Source organism: Taeniopygia guttata, chromosome Z, assembly GCF_048771995.1.
Source record: "Taeniopygia guttata chromosome Z, bTaeGut7.mat, whole genome shotgun sequence".
NCBI classification, from domain to species: domain Eukaryota; kingdom Metazoa; phylum Chordata; class Aves; order Passeriformes; family Estrildidae; genus Taeniopygia; species Taeniopygia guttata.
In genome coordinates, this window is record NC_133063.1 from 16,797,126 (window position 1) to 16,821,538 (window position 24,413).

General features: G+C 38.9%; 1 protein-coding gene across 1 annotated transcript in view; it reads left to right on the forward strand.

The window, feature by feature from the left end:
* The window catches only part of TMC1 (transmembrane channel like 1), a 116,573-nt gene that overhangs the window by 696 nt on the left and 91,464 nt on the right, over positions 1-24,413 (forward strand). The window lies entirely within an intron of this gene.

The window sequence follows — 24,413 nt, forward strand, 5'->3', positions numbered from 1 at the left end:
AGGGACCCACTGAAGGAGGACACTCCCAGGGTAACCCTATGATTTTATCACAAGGAGCAAAAGAATTTGTGCATGGTGATTTTGGACCTCCTGTTGTTTGCTTAGCAGCATCACAAACAAGCTGCTTTCTGAGCAAATGGGTGTCTGGTTTGAGGGACACACTTTTAAAGAAGTCTTGTCTGATTAACATATTCATGTAAAGCAGAAACATACTGCTTCCATTGTCTTAGAGGTGTTGTTTCTGGTTGCATGTTGTGAATTCCTCAAGAACGTGGGTACTTAGAACTTGGCAGATGAGGCAAGCAGGAAATAAGTGGTTTGGGAATCTGAGCAGGGTTCCAGAAACTCCTTTGAAAGACTGTAAGGAGGTGTCCTGTAAGGACACCTGCCCTCTGAAGAGACTTGAGGTATAGCATTCCTGAAACACTTTGGTGGAGATACATTGCCTTTAGACATACATGGAGTGCAGTCCAACAGAAGACAGAGTGACCATCTTTCCCACCAATTCTTCTCTAAATTACCTTGGACTACTTTATGGCAAATAATTTTAGGGTTTCACCTAAGAAGGACAATAAAAGTCTGCCAGTACTTTCTCCCCGCTACTTTCTTCTGTAGTGCTGACGTTTGAGTATCTCGCCTCCGTTGTAGGGACCAAAAGAAATGTAGAGGATGACTAGACTACAGGGTCTTCATGTTCTTTTTCTGTGTACTACTGAAAATATTGTGAACTCCTGTTCCGAGATACAACAAGATAATAGTTTATTATTATTATAATTATACATATTATGATTCGAATTATTATTACTATAGTGTAATTTAAGGTATGCTGAGTTGTGAATCTCTGTGACTGTGATGAGTAAGTGCCTCAGTGAAGCTGGCTACTTTGATCCTGGCCAGTGCTTCTCAATTTCCTTTCGTTGTTGTGCCAGTGACACACCAGTCTTGTCCAGACTCATTTCAATCTTCAGAGTTTACTGTGCTCCCAAAAGTCATGTCAGTTCATGGACTATTCTGCATACTATTTTCTTTGTGCAAATCCTCACATTCTGCTCTCATATCTCTCATTTTCAACTCTCAAGATCTCTTTTTAATATATACTTTAGTACTTTTGTACCTTGTTTTCTGATGGTGCTTTAGTTTTTCATCAATAGATTACCCAGTGGCTGGCTCAGACACTAGTTTAATTTCTCTAATGACTGCATTACTTTAAAACCGAAATCAATGTGCAGAATATAATCTGTGGTTTGATAGTCTTAGTTATGACTGGAAAACTATATCTGGTCATAGGTATTAGAGATTTCTCCATCCAATTCTTTTCTGCAACACTGCAAAGAAGAAGCCCACGTTTGGATGTTTCTGTCTTCCAAAGCACTACAGTTGTATAAGATACTTAGATAATCCAGATCAGTGGTGTCCAAAGTGGGCCCACATGAGATGATCTAATGGGGTGCAGGAAGGAAATACTAGAACTTCAGTAATCTATGTATACAAATGATAAAATAAGTATATGTACACTAGCCGTGTATGCTCAGAAATACTTTACTAATAGGGATGCACAAAAAAAGTGAAGTTGTAGGAATCATTTTATGTTACACAGAAATCTAAGTAATTGCTGTGCCCTGACAAATTTATCAGTGGAGACCACTGATCTAAATAACGCTAAGTTTTTTGTTGTTGTTGTGGTTGGTTTTTTTTTTTAATGCAATAAGATGATAGATTATTTGCTTTACTTGGCCATGTATCTTCCTCTCAATTATTTCCCTGAGAAAAATTGCTATAGTGTATATCTACGTCTCTAGATAATCCTGATTTTTTTATTTCCTTTTTTGTTTTTTCCTTCCTACGTTTCAATAGGAGTCAGATAGGGTCATTCAGACTGCAGGGAATATCTGCCCAGTCTAATACTTTATTTTTTGTACTTAACAATTAAAAGATTGCCTTACTTTGCCTTGTTGGATTTCTCTGTATTTTTGAGCATCTTCTAAGCAAAGACCAGTCTGTACTTATGTTGTAATATGACCACAGGACCTGATAGAGAGAGTCTGAAAAGTGACCAGGTAGTCTTGGAGAATCAACAAGAGTGTTTTAATTTTTTGCAAAAGAGAGGAATATTTGGAGGTGGATGTTGTAGCTGTAGTGTTGATTGGTAAAGAGGTCAGAAGGTGAGGTAGCAGAGAAGCTGCAACATGAAAGCAGGTGAATCTGCAGCACCTGTTTTTTCTACACAGGGGAGTAGTGCACTTGTTCACATAATGCTTATGGTGGTGGTAGCATTCTTTTTTCTGTGTAGCTGTACAGACCCTGTTAAGCTACCCAACTCTACCTGTGGACAGAGTGTGCCTTTCTTAATATCTTTCCTTATGACTGATGTATTTGTCAACTATGCATTTTTGACTGATACTAGGACATTTGTCATACAAAAGATAAATTCATCAGGCTACAACAATCACTTAGATTTCTGTGTGACAGAAAAACATTCTCATGACTTCACTTGGAACACTTCACCTTTCTATGTTTTCAAAGTGGGATTCTTTTGAACAAATTTGGATCTGTGGATTATAATTTTCTTACCACAGATATGTAAATATTTGGCAGCATATTACAATAGTTGTTTATGAATGCCTTCATTAGGTGTAAGGAAGAACACCCACCCCCTCCATCATCCCCTCAAAACAATCTAAGTTTAACTGTCTCCTCACAGAAGTTTTCAGGACAATAGTATTTTTGTTTTCAGTTTCCTCAGAAAAATGTCTTATCTCCCTTCCCTGTCCCCCAACACTTTCATATGGTGTTCTGTGGGAACCCCATAAATATTAGAGCATTGGGTCAAAACCAGCTTATGGTAAATTTCCTCAGAGAATGAAAATTATGAATATGAATTGGTGGAACCATAAAAGAAATTTATCTTTTTAAGTTGCTTAGATCCTTCATACAAAAGAGCCCAAAGAATTCTTATGCCTTGGAGCTAAGACTGGATCAGGGACATAGAAAGGAATAAACTTCACATCTGCTGCAATATGGAGATTTATGCAGTATTAGCAACATTGTAATGAATAGGTTTACAGGGTATTGGATGTAAAGAAGCCAAAATAATTTTATGACAAGTATGGAACATTTTAAAGGATGGAATTTTAAAGGCATAACTGAAACTTACATATCAGGACAAAAGAACAGGTATAAGACAGAGTACTGCCAATTTCAGAAGACTAGAGTTGATATGAGGCATTTCTCAGAGTTACTGGTCTTTGAACATTTTCTTCCTGTTTGCATATTCAACAGGCCTTAACTGAGCAGTAGGGATTATGCTAATTTTTCACTGAAAGCTGCCTTTTGTGAGAAAACTGATTGATAACCCCTGATTCTGATAGTTATTTATATTATTGTATTGTTTTATAGCATTACTTATATTGTGTATTATATGTTATTTAAAGTTTATTTGGACTTCATGGCTACATATGGATGTATAACTGTCCATTTCCTATAGTTGTGACTACAGGAAATAATAATCATTACTTAAAAGAAGACTATTAAATACAGTTTGATTTGAAAGGAAAATAAACACATTACAAAAAGTATGTTCAGATGCTTTAGATGGACATACATTTAAATAGAAGGGCAGATTTTCCATTCTAATACACCCTTTGTCTATTTTACATCTTTGCACTGAGGAAAGACTACCTCTGAGTACTGGAAGCTTAAAAGCAATTTGTTTGGACTTTGGTTCAGTTCTCCGGGGTGTCCACAAATACATGCATGCCTGCAAAACTGGATAAAAAAAGGATCAGCAGACAAATAATTTCTTTCTTCAAATTTAGGGGGGTTTGTATTAAAATGTTCTTCTGGGACAATAAGAACTGACTGAAAATTTGGTCTATATTATGTAAAGCATATTACCTTCAGACAGCACAAGTTACTTGGTGAAGCATCCAGGCTCTCCATCTAACTAAAATGCTAACATGCTTCTGAGGTCTTGCTGGATTTTTTAGATGTTCAGTGGCCTGTGGAAGATGGAGTTATGGTATTTCAGTGTGCTGTAGTGTATCCATGTCCATGAATGAGCATTGTGGCAGCTTCTGCAATTTAACATAAAGACACTTCTCTGTAACCACACGTACTCATTAGCAGAATTTCATTAACTGATAATACCAAATTTGTAGGGACCACTAGATTTACAAGCACACCAGAAATCTCAAATGTCTCCATTGTATCCCCTAGTAATTTTGCTGTAGCTCACAGAGAGGTTAAAACAAAGCCAGCTGTCTGATGCATAGACAGAGAGACAGTCTTTAAAGAACTTGCTTTGGCAAAGTTCCTGTAAGTTCCACCCTGAACAGAAGCCTGACAGAAGTCCTTCAAGGTGTCCATGTTACAACACTTAGAGATCCATTTACCTAAATTTCTTAAAATATTTTGAACATCTTGATTTAGGTGACTTTTGAGAGGGATGTAGCAACTCAAGAAAACCAAGATACCCATTACTCTGATTTCCATAATGACTTGTTTCATGTAGTGGCCAGTGTGGGCTTCTGCAAAGGGATTAATTCCATTACAAGCCAGTGTTCTTACTGTGGTAACCTTAGATGATGTTTCCTCAATTTTTGAATGTAAAAACATTCACAAAGAATTTTCTCTCATAAGCCATTTACATCAGATTATTTTTAGAACAATCCATGTTCTTGTTTTGGCAAGTCTTTAAATTCTCTGTAACAGTGTATTTTTAAAACCTTGTAAATGTAAACAAATGCAGGTAATTTTGATTAAGATAGTAGTATTCATGTTTCATATCCAGAAGTAAGATATGTTTGGAAAAAACATGCTGCCACTGTTGAGAATGCAGTTTGAAACATAAAGAATATGCAGAATTAACAACTCTGAGAAAGCATTTTCTCCATGGCCCTCCAAAGTCACCACAAGCCTTTATGTTTCCTGCTTATTCATTTCTCAGCACTTGAAGATTTGTCTGTGCATTCCTGACCCATTTCCATATACCTGATGGCACAAGTTTCTACAGTTTCTAGCTTTGCTTGTCCCTTTGATAGTCTTACTGGAAAAAAAAAAAAAAAAAAAAAAGAAAGAGAGAATTAATTTATAAAAGAATAAGGGCAGTGTTTACCTAGAATATAGGATAATGGTGATGCAGAAGGGAATGCAGATGGCAGCAGGGAAACCTGTCTATACAGGTGCACTTGCCAGAGTGTCTTGTCATTTTGGGTAATGTTGCATTCTCCCTTGCATTTTAACCTGAATTAAAATTCAAAAAAATACGATGATTGCAACATTGATCTATAATATTGTTACATACAATATGTTGCATTTTTCCTGCTGATTAAATGATGATCTCATTACATTTGCTGCTTCTTTTATAAGGCCCCCACTCTTAGCAGAAGATGCATTTTTTTCCTGGGATGAAGAGAGCTGGCTGTACTGGGATCAAAGTGGGAATTGCACTGAACCTTTCTAGAAATCAGGTCAATACCCAAGTGTGGATTTATGTACTAACTTTCTAACATACTTATCTAATAGACTGGGACAAGAGCATGTGTGGTGACAGTGGGAGACTCAAAGGATCCTTCGTGCCTTGCCATTTGTTTAATCCTTTGGAGACTACATCAGTGCTCGCAGTACTCTCCTTGTTAAATATTAGCCCAGCTAGCCAAGCTAGTTCACAGACTCAGTTAAACCTGTTTCTACAGCCTGAGAAGCAAATTTACTGATATGAATGTCTTCCCATGGCATCAGATTACTTTTTCTACTGTGCTGGTAGGTGGGATTGGCCAGTTTAGTTTGTTTTCTTCATAATCTGGAGGCTGAAGAATGCAGACGCAGGGGGAATCTCCACTGAGAGCTGGCACTCAGTATGAAAGTATTGAGATTTCCAGGCCTATCTTGAGCAATATCAGGAGATACCTTCCTAGACACTTTGGCTTCATTTATTGAGACTCACCAGTGGTCTTGCAAACTCAGTCACCCACCATAGGCCTGAAAATCCCTATAATAGCCCTTTGATAAAATATGCGTTCAAAAAATACAGTACTATACAATATGATACAACACAATACAATCCAACACAATGCAATACAATACAATAAAATAATGTTATAAACATTTCTTAATCTGGGAAAATATATAAATTATCAGAATTCTAAGGAAGTAGAATGTTCTTTGGACATTTATTGTCTTTTCTTACTTCTTTTTCCAGTATATCTAAGCATACCGTGTATCTTATATATCTTCTCATTCTGTTAGATTTTCAGAACCTGGGCTTTATTTATTTGTTTTAAACACTTTTTAGTTTTTAGCATTATCCTTTCTGATGGGTTTCTGTTGATAACCTTTCTATTATCCTCTGGTTTCAACATCACCGTTTTTCTTAAATCTTACAGTTTATGACTAAGGCAGATTTTAAGTTAGGTAGCCATGGGTGAGTTTACTGAAAATGTTCATATTGGACTGAATTCTTGGAGCTTTGGATTCTCAGTTCAGTGGAATCTGAAGTCCTTTCTTGTCCATCCAATTCCATGTCCTCATGGTTACAGTAGTGGTATTTCCAGAACATTTATAGTATTTTTGCAAAAGATATTTTCTCGATCATCAGAATCCCATCAGAAAGAAGCTGTGCAAGGTTCTTTTTGTACATGTTGAAGAAAGCCATCTTTACAGTGTATTTCAAAGATTCACACTTTTTTTTTTTTTTCACAAAAAGAAATGCAGTGGCTAGCAGATACCTTTTTTAAGTGGTCAGTTTTTAAGAAGTAATTGAATATCACCTTGTTAGCCTGGTCTTGTCCCTTTTCTCTTAAGAGTCAGATTGTGATAGATGCGTAATGCAATGGTTGACTCTCACAATTAAAAGGTAAATATAATGTATATAAATGATGAGAGAAGTTTTATAGACTTACAGTTATGTTTTACCCCCCTTGCACTGTTATCAGGGGGTGGCCTGGGTTCGGGACATTTAACAGGGTTGGCTTGTTACTATGGCAATACCTGACCTTCAATCAAGATTGAAGGAAGTAAACTCTGCCACTGGACAGTGAAGAAGGTGTTGATTGACAGAATTTTGGGAGGGGCTAAAGGGTTAAAAGGCGAAACTTCCATTTTGTGGATGAGCACACTGTGGGAAAAATCCTCTGCTGTCAGTGCCATAATATTTTCTCTATTTTTAATAAGGTTTTAATAAACCCTTTAAATTCTTTTGAAGTGATTAGCATTTCTCACGAAACTATTTGTTGAAGGAGCTTTTAGTTTAAGACAAGTCAAGGATATGTACAGTCTAAAGTGAATTACCTTCCCTGTAGTTTAGATAGGTGGCTGGCACTTGCTCAGGGCCTGGTAATTCGTCAGCAGCTGGAACTCCTGGAGGGATGATGTTCTACTGTAGGCAGCAGAGAGCAAGCAGTCAACTTGGGCAAGTCAGGCTCTGCTGTCTCACCTCCACCTCCTGTGCTCCACACCTGTCAATTCTGCTGTTCATATGGGTGTGTTGCAGGGGCAAAAACAAGCACTGAAAATGGTATAGTCTGGCTGTTACTGCTGCAAAATTCACTCTGGAAAAGTTTTTGATTGTGAAATGCAGCTTCTTGGGTAGCTACTGTTGCCAGTAGAGCCAAGAGGTAAGAAGCAAGAGAAAGATTGAGTCAAGCCAACAAACAGGAGAACTCAGCTTTGGTGACTCTGACTTGTGAAAGGGACCAGCCCCCCCACCCCCTCCACTGCCCTGTGGTTTAATTTCTGCCTGCAGGGTCTTGAAGAGACAAATTTGAGCACAGATAGATTAAGAATACAATAACAGTTTGGGTTACCCACTTTGGGTAACCCAAATAGGGGCTTATTTCTCCCCTATTTTTCAACTTCACTTTATTTAGCACTTCAACATTTGAAAAGCACAGCAGAGCATAATTAAACCTTATGAAAACATTTCTTTCCTCTGTTCAAAAGAACTAGCCTTTGCAAGACAGAAGCACTATGCCTATGAGCAGTGTTTTGACAAAAATTATTACTACAGCTTATAAAACACAAAACTAAGATATAGAGTATTGGGGAGCTTAATGAAGTCTGATTTCCCTGGCAAAAAAAAAAAAAAAAAATCTGAAATATAACTAATAATCTGAATTTATATTTGTCTAATCTTTGGTTTTATTTTATTTTTCCTTTTAACTGGTAGCTATATATTTGGGAAATTTTCACTCTTCCAGTCCACGAGTCATATATGCAGCTGGTGGGTATTTAGGTAGATAGTCTGTTAATAATAAGGTACAACTGCTAATTTTGAGATCTCATTTCTTGGCTGCCTCTTAGCTATATTAGGAATTAGGTAACTATGGTGGAAGTTTATGCAACAGATACATCTTGATGATGTCTCTTACTAATTCTGTGCTACAGACTCTTCTGGTTCACACACCTTTTAATGCCAAAACTATGTTTTTGTACCTGTGACTTTGTTCATCTGTAGGAAGAATAGGAAAGCAGATTTCTTTTACTAATACCAGAGATATTTTGATGGAACAGGAGGGATTTTTCAGTACAATGTAGCAGACTTCCTATATTGTACTTTTTTTCCTGGCAAAGGCAGAGATACCTGTTTGCAGACTTAACTATAGCACTGGCATCTTGTAATCTGTTTTGATTCACTTGGCAGTCTCAAAATTCTTCTTGTGTCCTCTGAAAATTAAGAAGACATTTGAGATCAAAAATGCTTTTTTAATGTCAATGAAAAAGATGCAGTCTTTGACAAAAAAGAGAGTCGAGGGTGGATATATAGGATGGGGTCACCAGGGAGAAGGGACATCATACAGGGAACCTGGGCACCTGTGTGCTACAGAGGCAGTGTCGTGCATGAAGGCAGACTGGGCATCTGTCAGTAAATGCACTAATTAAACACCTCTACTTGCCTAAATTCCAGCTAGCAGGTCACCCTTTCCACTTTCTGTTTCTTTCATAGGGCTGCTTGTCAAGTACAAACTGGGACAGTGCTGAGGTCTGGGATTCAGCTTGGCATTCCACATCACTGGAGGATGTGCATAGCCCAGTTAGTTAACTTGCATACTCAGCAACATTGGAGCCATATTGAGGAAAGTGGAATTGAAGCAATTCTTGATAGGATCAAAGCCAGGGGTGAGGAAATTGGCTGAGTCACTCAAGGAGCAAAAATAAACATAACTGTGATTGTCACCAGTCTCAAAATGATGACCTCAAAGTAGTTAAAATTATGTAGCTGAGAATAGGGAATAGTTATAAAAGGTGACAGGAAACAGAGGAGCACAATTAGCCCGAATATTTTATAACATATGTTACTCTGTTCCTTTGTAATTGGTTGTGAAACTCTAACTGTCTGTAATGGAGCAAAATGTAAACACATTGCATACTTGCAATTAGGACAACAGAATACAGCCAAAGATAGAAAACTGTAGTAGTTACTAAGCCTAACCAGAACCTTGTAGAGGTACCTGTGTATGATACAAAATACCAGTTGTGGGGAAGCTATTAATGATTGTCTATTTATGGCAAATAGATATTCATGATGAATATTTCTTCCCAAGGAGGGTACCAATGATGCAGAGGTGACAGAGCATAGAAAATTACAATAACAGGGTATCAGGACAACTGAACCATGAAGAGATTATAGTTTGCATTTTTCCATTCTCTGTTTCTTTTTGCTATTGTTTGGGAAAAAATAACAGTGTTTTGTTAATATAGAAAGCAGTGTGTTTACCCTCTAGACTTGAGGCTGTCTGTCCCAGAATATTTTAAATGTAGTCTAAGTGTCATTACTGATAATATTCCAAAATAATATAAAGTAATAAAACTGGTAATGAGAGGAAAATATAAAAATCTATGAAAATTTTGTCTACAGAATTTTCTTGTTGTATCTCTTGCTTGTAGTTTCAGCCTCTCACAGGAATTCACCTGGAAAACATTGATGACTTTTTGGTCATGATACCTCACCATGTCCTGCAAACAGACACTTAGAAAGTTTTGTGTCTGAGCACTGGGTATTAATCCCTTCCCTCTGCATGGCAAAATTACCCTAAGTGTTATGTGCAATTTTATTGGCTTCTACTACTAAATCAGGTTCTGTGACTTTGCCCTGTAGTAGAAAGACAGAAGAGAGTAGCCAGACCTTTCGCTGGGTGAAGGTAAGCCCTGATGTCAGCCAGGGCACGAGCAGGGGGGTGCCTGTGGGTGGTTAAACTGTGAGTTATGCAGTTCAGAGCAGCCTTTTGGTGACTACTTGCTGAATATCTGATTTACACTACCAGCAAGACAATATTATAAGAGCAGGAGAACTGTTCTTTCTCTGTGTTTGGTCAACAGCACAATGGGATAATCCTAATTGTGTTTGCTTACCCACAGCCTAACCAACTTAGTTGGCTTTGTTTCAGTTTAGACATCAGTGGTCTTTCAAAAGTACTAAACTGTACTGATGGAGCTACACTGATTGGAAAATAATATTGTTTTAGGTTTCTAGCCTGGGCCTAGACTTTGTAAGTCTAGTGCATAGGCAGTAGCAATGGGGTAAGTTAGGAGAAGTTTTAAAGATTACACCAGTGGTATTGCTGTGGAGATCCTGACAATGGCACAAGTGGCTTGTGACCTCTCTATTTGTGAGTATACCAGAAGCTTTTCATTGATGTTTTATCATGGCATTTTCTAAGATGTCTCTCCCATAAACGTTACTGAAAACAGGATCATGGAAAGGCAGCTGTGAGGTACAGCATGCATCTGTTGTCTGCTTTCCATGGTGGCTGGGGTCTGCCTAGGATTCTTTCCCACTAGCATGTGGTGACCAGAGCATTGCTTTCCCATTTTCTTCCTTCCTTATCCTCCAGTAAATGATGCAATCCAAACAGTAAAGGGTCAAGATGATTCTGTCCCTGTACCCCTCCTGTGATACAGAAATCACAACAACCCTGCCATTGAATCTACATATTTCATTAATGTCAATAGGAAGACTTTCTATTTGGCCTTTAGAGCAGCCCTGCAGCCATTAGAAAATATATTAGAAAAATTTTTTAAAAGCCCCATGAAAAAGATGTCATAGCTTAGCCTTTGAAACTCAGCCTGGCACATCCACTATTTGATTTATTTTACCATTCTCTCTATAAAGAGAGAACCAGTGCACACTCAAGTCCACCTCTGATATTTGCTTTTCTCCAATTGCCTTGATGCTGCCTTTAAATATCCAGGAATGAGTGAACATTTCTAGCTTGATTTCTGGCTGAGTCACATTCTGGATGAATGTGAGCGTGCTGATTTTTGATTTCCAGCTTGCAGCTGTCTTGTAGCAGTGCTAGTGTGTGATTAGGGAAAAAAGCAAAGAACTGGCATGTCTGCTTGCCACTGTCTTGTGTGCAGATTTGGGCAGCAGGGTGGTGGAAGGGTTTCCACGCTTTTGGCTCTCATCTTCCCTTTGTGCAAGGATGTTTTGCATTTTGACAAATGTAAAATTTGTCATGCTTGTAAGTGCTTGTGCAAACCAATGTGTTAGTGACTTTAGGGAGGTTACAGTCATGAACCCTGTCTTTTATTAAAGGATTTTAATGGATTGCTGGCTGCTTACAGGCTCAAAACTGCAGAGAATAGGTATGCAGAGCCCATGGGCTGTATATGTATACTTTTGTGTGGTGTCTTACCTGGTGCCAGTGTCTGTACATTCTGCCTGCTCCTATTCCTCTCAAAATTTCAAATTATTTCTTATGGTGTAGGCAGTGGATTTTATATTTTTTGATTAATTTTCCTGCCCATGTTTTAACCACGGTTTATACTTTGGAAGAGAGAAGTAACTAATTTCTTTCAGGTCTAAAATACCTTTTGGGAAGGCTTTTTGTGATCCCTTCTTTTTCTGTTCTTTAGCTAAGGATGTCAAGCCCCATCCCACTATAGTACAATTAATTATTTCTTCTTTTAACTCTGGCATGTAAAAATTCCTCTCTCTTTTCCTTCCTGTGGTCAGGGTAGTGTGAAACTACATCACATTAGCAGGGTATCAAAGTGCATAGGAGGGGCACAAGGGAAGCCTACCTGTTGATAAGGTAAGTAAGGGCTAACAAAATATCCAAGTCGAGCTGAGATCACACCCTCTCAATTTAAGGGGTTACCTGGCAGCTCACAGAAACTGGTGGGAGAAATAATCCTGTGGACCATTTTTCTGGAAAACACAGCATTATAAAAATGTGCATTTAACTGAGTCCCCAGAAGGTGAAATGATAAGAACAAAACAGCTGCAAAGGTTTATATTAATCTTTGATGTACTGTCTTATTGCAACATGTGGAATATGTAAAAGTTTTCTTAAGAAAGAATGTTCTTTTATGTTTCATTTTTGTATACTTTCAAGCCTAATCAACAAGAAGGGAGATTTAATCTGTGAAACAGATAGCAGCTAACAAGCAAACTCCAAATGATGCCCATGTATCAGAAAAATAAATCCTTGTTTAAATTTAGGACTTGACATGCTTCAATGATCTCAGATCTAGGGGGAGGTTTAACAAGGCTTGGGAAGAAAGGATGTTCACAGATATTGGACACAAAGAATGCAGAATTTATGTGACATCTGGTAGAACTCCCAAGATAAGGGAGAAACCAATAAAGCTAGCTCAGCAACTGTGCTGAAATTAGCTCTGACTGGGTAAAAAGTAATTCCTGCAGGGGAATCTGAGACCACCAATTCACAGACCACAAACCCAAGAAGCCCACTGACTCAAAAGAAGAGAAAGACTGAACATGCAGACTAATTAGCATGGTAAGCAAGAGAATCATTAACCACTAGAAGATAGGACACTGATTAATAAGAACTATGTAACAAATATGTATAATTTTGGCAAATTAACACTAATTCCTTTGTTTGCTATAATGTATAAACAGTAAAAAGATTTAGCAGTTGAGATGCCTTATTTGTGGAATTCCACCAGGCATCCAGGCTTGTACAACCTTGAAATCAACAATCAATGCCTTTCTAGAGTGAGCAATTATTGACTTGTTGCACACCAGGTAATGAATCCGTTTCATGCACACAGCAATCTGTTAGTAAATAGTCTGTCATCACTGAGTCACTGTACATGACTGCATCTGTAACAATGACTTTTTCTTCCCCTTTTGAAAAAAATACTTATATTAGTGATTTTCAGTATATGGTACCGCTTACATTACTGAATTAAAATTTTAGCTGAAGTCTTACAGCATGCTGTAATTTAGGGATTACAAGACCATTAATTCACACATCATTATCACATGTCTGATAAAAGATGAATTCTTACTGGGCAATAAACAGGAACTGTCTGTTAGAATTTATCACCCACTGAAGAATCTTAGCATCTGCTAATAGCAAGTTTGATTTTTCTGAATATTACCTGTGCACCATCTTCCTCAGTGTCCCTTTGCTCAGGACCTCCTGTGTTACAGAGATTTTTTTCATCTGCTTTTTTTAAGGTCACATGAGCACTTCCTAATTTTCACACTCTTTCAATTCCGGTTGATGGTGAAACAAGAGCTGGAGATATGCCCATGGGTATATGTTTAGATGGTGTGTCACAAAGAATCACCCATCTTTAGGTTAGAAGATTCCTTTTGCTGAGCCTTGTGCATGCTCACCTTTTCAGAAGAGAGAAAAGCATTGTGAGGAGCTTCTGCTGTTGTTGAGTTGTAGTGGCTTCATTCATCAGCTCAGTAGAATTTTGCAAGACAAGGCAAGAGGTCACAGGAGACGTTCTGGTACTGAAAATGCTGTGGTTTCCAAGTAGCAATGATTAGCAGTGGTTAGGTTTTCAACTTAAGGACAGAGAATTAAGATGTAGTTTTCTGGAAAGAAGGTTTTGTGGTTATTTTAAGACTTTCAAAAGTGAGATCTAATTAATGTACCTTTCCATGGTCACTGTAAGTCTTACTTCACTTTACTCATCTTTAGGAACAGAGAAACATTATTGAACCTTAAACTTTGCAGAGTCATGTCAGTTTTTGTTTTCTTTAATTTTTTTTTGCTTTTCCCCCACTAAAATAATTTAGAATATTTTAAAAAATCATATTTTTCAGGATTTTCTTTGAAGCCCAGATTTTATAAAAATTTGTGCTTTCCATAGAGCCAGAAACTAGGCTTTCCATAAAGCCTTAAGTAGATACTTTGTTGCCCAGAAACTTCTAAGAAAGTAACATCAACCTTGTGAAACGTAATGTTTGAAAGTCAAAGTTGCCAGGTAGACATATTTCAGGCCCTTTGAGGTTAGGCATTACTCTACCAGCTTTAATTACATTGCTGCATACATTTTTGCTACTTAAAATTTAATCTACTGTCATGATAATTTTAATAAACCTTCCACTATTTGATTTTAATGGTCCCTTACCCCCAACTCTGGCTGCTGTATATCCCAGGAATTCTTTTTGGGCCTCCACCTTTATTGATGGGCCATAAGATCCCTCTGAGCTCATCAGAGACAGTATTCCTCAGAAATTCTGCTGCCTAACCAACTGCTGTTTCCTAACGCCTTGTAATTTACCTGTACTATTTGCCTGCATGAAACAATATCATATTTACTGGACTTTTGAGGAGAATTCCATCCCAGGTTATGGCCAGGAGGAAGGCTGACAGACAACTACATCTAGCCCTAAGCAGCAGTCCTGCATGAGGCTCTTGGAGCTCTGCTGGGCCACCTTCCTCCCACTGCAGTGCCTCTTGGAATTCAATTTTGTGGTGTACAACACTCGGGCCACCAAAACCTGGCATTAGGGTTGGAGCTTGATACTTCCTTCATCAAAGCTTAACCCTCACCTGTTGAGAGGTGCAAAGACATCTAACATGAGTATCTTACGGAACTTGAGGTGAATTTTTAACAAGTATATACCTCTGTACGTACTTCTTCATGCATGCATGAAGCAATTTAAATATTATTTTCCTTTGTATGCTTCATTCATGTAATAGGTAATACAGTGAACCTTACATTGAACTTTGTTAAAGTTTTTGGAAATTTATATTAAACCTTTTTTTTAAAAAAAAAAAAAAGAACTGTGATAGTGATTCTTTAAGTGACATAAACACTCATTCATGACAGGTGTGGAGAAAGCTGGAAAAGTGGGGACATAATTCCTTGGGATTTGTAAAAATGAAGCCACCCCTTAAACTAAATAATTGTCTTCTCAAGATCTTCTGGCCACCTTTCACATGAGTCTTTAACAGAGATAAGGAGTCCTGACTTTTTTCTCATTATTTGAATTAAAGAAGTGGCTGCTGGTGGTAGAAGCCCAATTGACTTGAGTTTCCTAAAACATTAAACAACAAAACCACAGACATGTTATGCAGCTTGGGCTGCTGGCCTCTCTTCCTTGATGACATACAGCATTCTCCTTTTCCTCTTCTTTTCCAGTCTTGAGAGGCTGAGTATTAAACATGAGGGTGCTCTGAGAAGAATCAAAATCACAAGCCTATAATACTTTATTTCTTTAATTTGTTCTGCCTAGAAACACGGGCTTTGTTCTAGCAGCAGCTATTCATCTACTTTTAAGATGGATAGGACTTGCAATCAGCCTTTTCCTAGTTCCCTCTCAGTGCTGTTTGAGGGATGCTGTCTTGGACCTCCCTTATAAGGAGCTAAGCACTCACACTTTTCAGGAGCTTCTCAATTTCTCAGAGCACACAGACCATGTAGCAAATGACAGAGTATTTTTCTAATGAAAAGAATATGTTGGAGGAGAAAATAAATTACTACTTAAACAAAGCCTTTGAGTTTGTTCTTAGAGAAACACAGACACTGGAAAAGAGGAACAATAAGGACATATTTTTAAAATCAAAATCTCATGGAAAAAGATCTTTGTGGTTGAGGGGATGGAATACAGACTCCAGTTTCACCAGCTGTAATTAAAACCATAGAATTCTGTTGTGATCTGATTAAAAAAAAATAAATCCAGAAATCCTTATAGAAGTCATTATCCAACCTTCTGGTGCACCACTGAAAGAGAGAAGAAAGCTCCAGTGTCACAAGTTACTCCACAAGGGCAAACTCTTTTACCTTCCATGAGTTCCACTAATTTTACTAATTGGTTGGGTAATGTTGTTGTCAGATGTCAGTTCATTACCTGATGCACAGCATCAATTCACACACTGAGGTGAGATATTTCTATCCTTTATTCTAAGTAGGGAGCTTGGTGGTAACCCATGAAATGCTGGCTCACGGATCATTAAAACTTTCCACTATTCATACATTTTAATGATGTGTAAATCAAAGTTCATTGGTTACAATTAGATAACTGTTCATTTCTTAATACTCAAACCCTTATTTATTAGTTAGATGTCTCATTTCCTATGCTTTTTATTCTGCAAGTGTAGGTGTTTCCTTCATTTGAGACTGAGATCTGTTTTGAATAGGTGGACACTGAGTCAGTGGCTAGGATGGCTCACTGCTAGAATTACCTTTCCCCCAGTTACTGCTCAGTTCTGCTGACTTTACCCTGCTGGCTGTCTTCCAGATACCCCATTCACCTTAGGATTGTCAACAATTTCCCTTAAAACAAAAAATTAGCCAAGCATACAATATTCACAGTGCAATTGCTTAATCCTAACTGTCTAGCTATAGCTACTGATTAACAAATAAAAGTTTGGTTCAAATTTTGAGGTGCTTAAATCTTGCCAGACTTGATATCAAGGTCTTAAAGGGACATAACTGGCAGCTTTGGGGAGCTTGGCTTGGTGTCTGCTTTTTAGTTTTATCAACATGGATGCACTGGTAGGATGATGGCAGCAGCTCTAGGATGGGCTGATGAATCAAGCAGATGGAAGAACTTTGCCCGGCTCAGTGCCTGCAATGTGCTGCTGTAGTGATCTGCTCTGTGCCTCACTCTGACACTGTGCAACATGGCTGTGTGGGCTTTGCCACACATTCAGGGATCTGAGGAGTGCTGGCTCTGCTCCCCAGAACTGTGTTTCAGCACAGCAGGGTCCTGGGTCTGCATCAGACCATCTACCATACCACCCAAGGTGTGTCTGCCCATCCTACTGCAGTGGCTTGCAGCATGAATGCCTCAAATATAGTGTCAAATCATGAGTAACTGCAGAGATTCCCAGCATTTATAAAAGGATGTCTGAATATAATCAGTAAGAATTTGCCCTTTGAACTTTCCATCTGTGTAGGTAAGAGATGTGCTATGAAAGAAAGGGGTAAATAATCTCTTCTTTAGCCTTCTCTTTTTTGAAATATGTAGGCAGTCATTGTCTCAGGAAAGAGAGAGACCAAGAGCAAAAGATGTCCAGTGAAAGGGGTTTTATATTCTTGACTTTCAGTCCATGAAAGAGTTAATTGTTCTACCTCCACAGTCATTGCTGCTTGTAAAGAAAAGAATAAATTACTGAGTGCCAGCAGAGGAAAAGAATGGTATTGAACTGAGATGAACAGGTGGTTTCATCATGACAAGAACAAGACAGATAAGAAATCAGTTGATTTGTGTTCAATGGCTGATGTTATATTTTAATGTTCCAGTAGTGGCTGTGCTGTCTCTGATGCCTTTTAGAACTGTTTGTATTTTGATTTAATCGAGAATTAAAGCTTTAAAACAGATTCAGTAAGTCCCTGGGGAGAAAAGCTACTTGTCAACTGTGATTACATTTAATTAGTGCAAGAGTGAAGTTTTGAAGTGCCATTTTCCCCCTTAATCTTAGCTCGCCAAACCCTATCGAGTTTCTTTGGAGTTCCATATTCCCTTTCAGTTCTCTGGGTTCTGAGTCATGCTATACTGCCATGTTTCTGGCAGAAGAAGACATAATCCTAGCCAATAATAAAATTCATGTTTTGTGACCAGGCCATAGCAGAATGGGCAATATAATAAGGAAAAATTTACTTTGTGGGTGAATATTAATTGTATCTGGTACTTCTGTACATGTTGAATTTACTGAGTAGTAACCCAAATTGCATTGATATAGAGATCTATATCTGGCAGTGTATTTCTCCAGCATCTATTTTGCTGGGGTCTTTTGTGCTTGGGTGTGCTATCACAAAGTCTGAATGATGAGGAATAGAAAATTTACATTCAAAGTGCACCAGAGCTTTCCTGGAACACTGCTGCTGAACATTACACAATATCTGCAAACATGTGTGATAACCTATGTGAGTGCAATGAAATGGAGGGGAGAGGCTTGTCTTTGGAGGAGTTGCACATGGAGGACAACCAGCAAAGTAGCAAGCCAAGCAGACAAAACCTGGGAATCGCTGAAGAGGGGAAATTGCTATATTCACAGAACTGGAAAGGTATTGCAGAAGCAGATCTTATGGTTAAGTGAACTAACAAAGCATGCTTTCATGCTGCTCTTCTACTTCTTCCACTTTGGTGTCTGACTGCCTGTACATTAACTTGAAGTCACATCAGCAATAGGCCCTGCATGAGGAACAGGTCCCCAAAAGAATCTGTGACTCAGAAACTCCTAACACTGCCTCAAAGGGAAGAAGAATTCAGGGCTGTATATAGACAGTCTTCATGGAGCTGGGCACTAGGAAGTGTCCAGCAAATTGATGGTCTGGAGAGGAATTTCCTGCTACTCTGCAAAGGATCTGTACAAGGGCTAGTGCTGCTGGCAGAGAATTTCCTTTTGAAAGGAATGAATTATTCTGCCTCCTCCCAGAGTCATGCCTTGAAGTGTCATAACTGTTCAGCTAGTGATTCCTCTTTTAGAGAAAAGTGACCCATGTAAACTGAGTTGCTTTGATTTTTCTGGAGGTGAAAGTGATGCTTCACTAACTCCTCAGCCTCTGGAGCTCCCAAGGGTGTTCCAAGAAATAAGAAACCTTGAATCTAAAGATTAAAATTTTCAAACCAAGATCTTTCTGATACTACAGAGCCTGCACTGTTTGTAGAACATGTAAGCAGGTGCAGTTTAAGAGAGCTATTGTTTGTGCAAATGTAATTTAAGTTTCTCATTTTGCCCATTATACCAAATACTACTGCCCAGAAACAGCTGGAAAGTACCATTTTAAAAAGCATGAGGAGAAATTCCATGGACAGTAGTCTCTCTTTGAGCCAATAGGCCAAAATGTTTAAATACAATGATGGCATGTGACTTCAATATGGCACACTGCAGGTGAAGCAAAAGTGTATTCTCAGGAGACCTTGGCTAGGGGTTCACAGCACATGAACTAGGACACCTGACCCAATATGCTAGTCTAGGATGTCTTCATGTCTGTGTGAGATGCCCCTGATTCTCCTTTAGGAAGTGGCACCTCCTTGTGCACCAAGGCTTGCCTGGAGAATTGATTTCTTTCTCTTTCTGCAATGCATCCTGGACTGCTTCAGACAATACTGGAGCCAGAGCTTTACAGTTGGATTCTGGGATTGTTACTACACATCAAGAATCACTTTTCCCCAAAAACATGCTCTGATGCTCTGTGGCTTCCCTGTATCTGTTTCGATAACTGTTAGTTCCTGATGTAATCAAGTCTTCATTAGCTGCTGTAGATGGGAGAGGAAAATTCAGAAGACAGGAAAATACACAGTATCATCCATAAAGCTTGTCAGGGGCTGTCTTGAGGACTGCTGGGGGGAAAATAGTGGCAATAACTGTAATTCAAAAGATGTGTTCATCTTTGTCGTAAGAGTCCTGCTTGCCAGGCTATCAGCATTGTATTAATTAGCACCTTCAGGCACCAGGTGGAACATCATGATTTTCCAGGTACTCTATGTGCTTCCTGGAGCTCTCCTATGTGTATGTCCCTGTTGCTGAAACTCACAGATCTTTGTCTTCTGCAGCCATGCATTGCTCTCTGCTCTCTGATGACGTCTCTTTACTGTTCCCAGAATCATTATGAGCTAAATGAAGCTGTTCAGTAGTGTTCTTGCTGAGCCAGGCTTCTCTTGGCCTCATGCTTGTTCTCTTTCTTGTGAAGCTGCAGAGGACACAGAGGGACCTGTTACTTCCCATGTATCCCCAGTCTGCTCACCAGCTTGGCAGGATGAAAATCAGAAAGCCCTATGTAACCTCTGCTCAACAAGAACAAAAACATCTCTCTATTGCCAGCCCTGTGTTCAGCATAAATCCAAAAAAGCCCCATGCCAGCCACTGTGAGGAAAATTAGCTCTACCCCAACCCAGTTCAGGCCCCTAAAGCTGCCGTCACAGCAGCTGACTAGCACAATGCCTGGCTTGCAGCCGGCTTGCAGTGACCCTGGTACACACACCAAGAGTGAAGCGCATCTGCCTCCCTATTAGACAAGTGTGGGCTGCCTTTCTGGTGATTGTGGCTGTCCACTGGCACTGGCTGTTAGAAGGAGTCAGATATGAGATAGCAGACGAACATCCCAGGTTTTTTCTTGTGCAATCTTAAGATGGGGCACAGCATTTCTTAGTTGCTTCATGGCCTGCATCTAAGTGCTAGGGAAATGCCATTGGGGATGGAGGTCAGCACTATTACAAGCAAATGAAACCATCAGAGGAACCCTGCTGTGTCTGAAAGCACTGTAAAGCAAAAGCTGTCAGAGTGCTGCCAATGTATGCTTATACTTACCATGAAGTACATAATCTTGATGTAACTTAAAGAAAGCAGAAAGGTTCTAAGTAATTTTCTGTGTTCAGTTGGCTTATGTTGCTGTCACTGACATAAGTGGAGTTGCACAAGTGAAAGGTCCATGTTCATTGCAACTGCTCTAGACTACTTTTTAGAAATTTTTTCTTATTTGATATGATCCCCAAACTAAAATAATTCTGATCATGACACTAGAATTTAACTTCTCTTTAGAAAATAATATTATATAGGCGTTGTATTTAGCAGTCTGGGTGAAGTCCTGCCTTTTTGTGCCAAAGCTCCACTTATAAGCTGGTGGTGAAGTCCTTTAACATTACAAAAATATCTCAGAAAAAAAAATTAGTTACCAATCCTGGACTAATTATAAGTTGTGTTGACATCTCAGGTCTTCCAAGTTATGGCCTAACTACAAAATAGCAAGATTTGTATATTGTAATAAAACGCCACAGACAAGAATTAGAGCCATGTCAGGGTATAGAAGTTGAGCTGCCAGGCTGGCTGAACTCCACTGCCGTACTCGGAGCTGCTGCTAGGTCAGCAGACTGCCAATTTCCTGAATACTAATTCAGAAAGTCTGTAAGCAGTGTTTCATTATTGCTTCACAAGTGTCATAATTCTCTTTCTTCATCAGTGGTGGTGGGCTGACCCTGGCTGGATGCCAGGCAACCACCAAAGCAGCTCTCTCACTCCCCTCTGCAGGTGGATAGGGCAGAGATAATATAAGAAAATTATATTTATGGGCTGAGATAAGAACTGGGACAGATCAGTCACCAAATACCATCACAGGCAAAACAGGCTAGATTTAGAGATATTAATTGAATTTATTACTAACAAAACCAGAGCAGGATAATGGGAAGTAAAACAGACCTTAAAAACACCTTCCCCTCATGCCTCCCTTCATTCCTGCTCTACCTCTCCCCCGGAGGTGCAGGGAGACAGGGAATGGGTGTTATGGTCAGTTCATCACGTGTTGTTTCTCTTGCTGCTCAGGGCAAGGAGTCCTTCGGGGACACTTCTCCATGAACTTCTCTGATGTGAGTCTGTCCCACGGGCAACAGTCCCCCTCAAACTGCTGCAGGGTGGGTCACTCTTCCATGGGGTGCAGCTCTTCAAGGACAGGCTGCTCCAGTGTGGGCTCCTCTCTCCATGGGCCTCCTCTTAGGCATCCCCCTGCTCTGGTGTGGGACTCCTCTGGTGCCTGGAGTCTCTTTTCCCGCTCCTTCTCCACTGACCCTGGTGTCTGCAGGGATGCTCTCATTATATGTTCTCACGCCACTCTTCTCTGGCCATGATTACAATTGTGAAATGACTTTTTTGTCATTTGTAATTTCTAATCTGCTCAGCCTTGGCCAGCAGCATGTTGACCTTCGGAGCCTCTTGGCACTGCCTCTGCCGGACATGGAGGAAACTTCTGGAGGCTTCTCACAGGAGCCACCTTGGTAGGCCCCTGCTACAAAAGCTTGACCATGCAAACTCAATGCAAGTAGTTAAGTGAGGAATATAATAATTTAAGGACATGAAAACTGCCACTCTGAGCACTGATAAAGACAATGCTGAGATTATAGTAACAATGGGGAGCAACTCTTTTCTTCTCTTCACAATTTTCTCATCTTCATTTCATTGTCCAGCTTTCTTTATAATGAAACCTAAAATTTATTGAAGAAGAGCTGTATTTACTTAGTTGGACTATGTGAGATCAAATTACTTTTTGTCTTACAGTTAGCTGCTGCTTATGTATTTGCTGTAAGGCCACAATTTCAATACTCTCCCCAGCTGTGTGAAAGAAGACTGTATATGTTCATGTGTATGTTCAAACTGTCTTTTCTCTGTGTGGGGTGAGTGGATGCCAAATACATTGTCCTCATTACCAAAATACAGTTGAATAAAAATAATGCAATATGCAATAATCTGTTTTTCATTTGCATGAGGTATGCAGGCAGATCTATTTGGTACAGCTTAGCAGCCAAAGCTTTAAAGATTCACTCTGCACTGCCTTGACACAAAGCTTTCTGTAAACTAGATTGCAGGCTGATGCCTTGTTATTTATTGGTGCAAAACATAAGGACACTAAGTATTTTTCTCGTGTAACTCCCTGGGTAAGAGGAATCAGGTGTAACTGCTGTGCTCTTGCAGTAATGAGTATCTCCATTATGGGAATGGAGACAAATATAACAATTAGAAGCTTGTAATATCTGGTTAATAATCAATCTTAGCCCTGTATCTGAAAATGCTTGTTCATTTTTTAAAATCAGAACACATTGTCAAAGTTCAAGGCTCTTTACTGTACTTCCTTGAACTGACAAGATGAAAAAATAAACCCCTTTTTTTAAAATAAAAACCAGTTTTTGTCCTCCAAGACTCTCTGTTTCCTCAGGAGCATACAACTTGCTTAGACTCTCAAAAAATGTCATAAATATTAACATTAAAGGTGGAGCCTAACCTACCATATCAGCACTGTTTAACTCATGCTGATGGCTGAACATTTTTTACAGCTGTCAGTGCAGTTCTTTTGTGACCCTTACCAGTACTCACAATCCCTTAGAGAACTGTATTTTAAAACAAAAGCAGTCCGTAACACTTGGAAAAGTGACAACTCTCTGTAGAACAATTAAATTACAGGCATTTTTTGCGTAAGGATCTCTTGAAAGGCAGCAGAGCATCCCTCCTTCTTCCATGCAAAACTGAATAAAAAATTTCTGCCCATAACTCTTCCCTTCTTTTAAACCAGAACATGACGTGGTTTTCTCCCTCTTGAGTAAAATTTATGTTAAGAAGGTGTGCACATCAAGTTTATGTGTCTGATTACTTGGAAACTATTTATACTTACATTCAGAATACGTTGCAGTCCACTGAGGGGCATTCATTGAACGTACTTTGGTATACATGAAAGGAACAAAATTGAAATATATTTGGCATATGTCTAGATGTCGTTTACTGTGGTTGAGCAAAGTAAACATAAAAGGTGCCAGACTACATTTCTGACATGCATTTTTTAGAAAATGTGCAGCAAAGGTGTGTTAATACAAAAGTTCAGAAGAAATCAAGCCTATTTTGCAGGCTGGCAGGTTGGCATTACTCTTAAACAAAGTGAACAGGAAAATGTTTGCATTTCATGAAGATTTCCCTATCAATATTTAAGTGGAACAGTTACAGTGTGTAATGCATATCTTTCTCTCTCTTAAGTATGTGTACAATATATTTTATATTATGTATAATTCAACATAGCTGTTCAAAAATTGATATTAATACAGTAAAATTTTAAGACATCTTGACTATTACAAAAATTATCCCTAGGTCCTTGAATTTCCTCTCCGAAGAATATTGAAAGTTTAGGTTTTAGGCCATTCAAAAGAGTAAAAACTTGAAGATTCTTCATAAAACCGCCACTGCTCAGTACTAGTGATGACTGCTTTATTGACAGAGCTCTGGTGATAACAACAGATAATATATAACACTTCAGAGAAAGTAGAAGAAACTGATTTGAGACAGCTACAAACTAGAAAATATAGTTCAGTTGGTTACAGCATGGTGGTAATAATGCCAGGGTTGTGGGTTTGATTCCTGTATAGGCCATCCACTTAAGAGTTGGACGTGATAATCCTTGTGGGTCCCTTCCAACTCAGAATATTCTGTGATTCTATAATATAGTGTTCTTGAGATTTACGGTAAAAATACTATCTTGCTTTCATATGTACAGTGAATTTGTTGATAGAGGATAGCTTAATACTGGGCAAAGAAAAGGCTTTCCCTATCTTCTGTTTTTCTGATTCTGTGAAATGATACCATGTGGTGTTAAGCTATTATAATAAGCTGTGCATGCTCACCTTCAATTTCCAGCTCTACATTCAGTAATAGCAAAATGTGGGGCATCACTCAGGCTGAGACTGCTGCCTGATACTAGTGGGTGCAGTGTGACCTGACACAGTC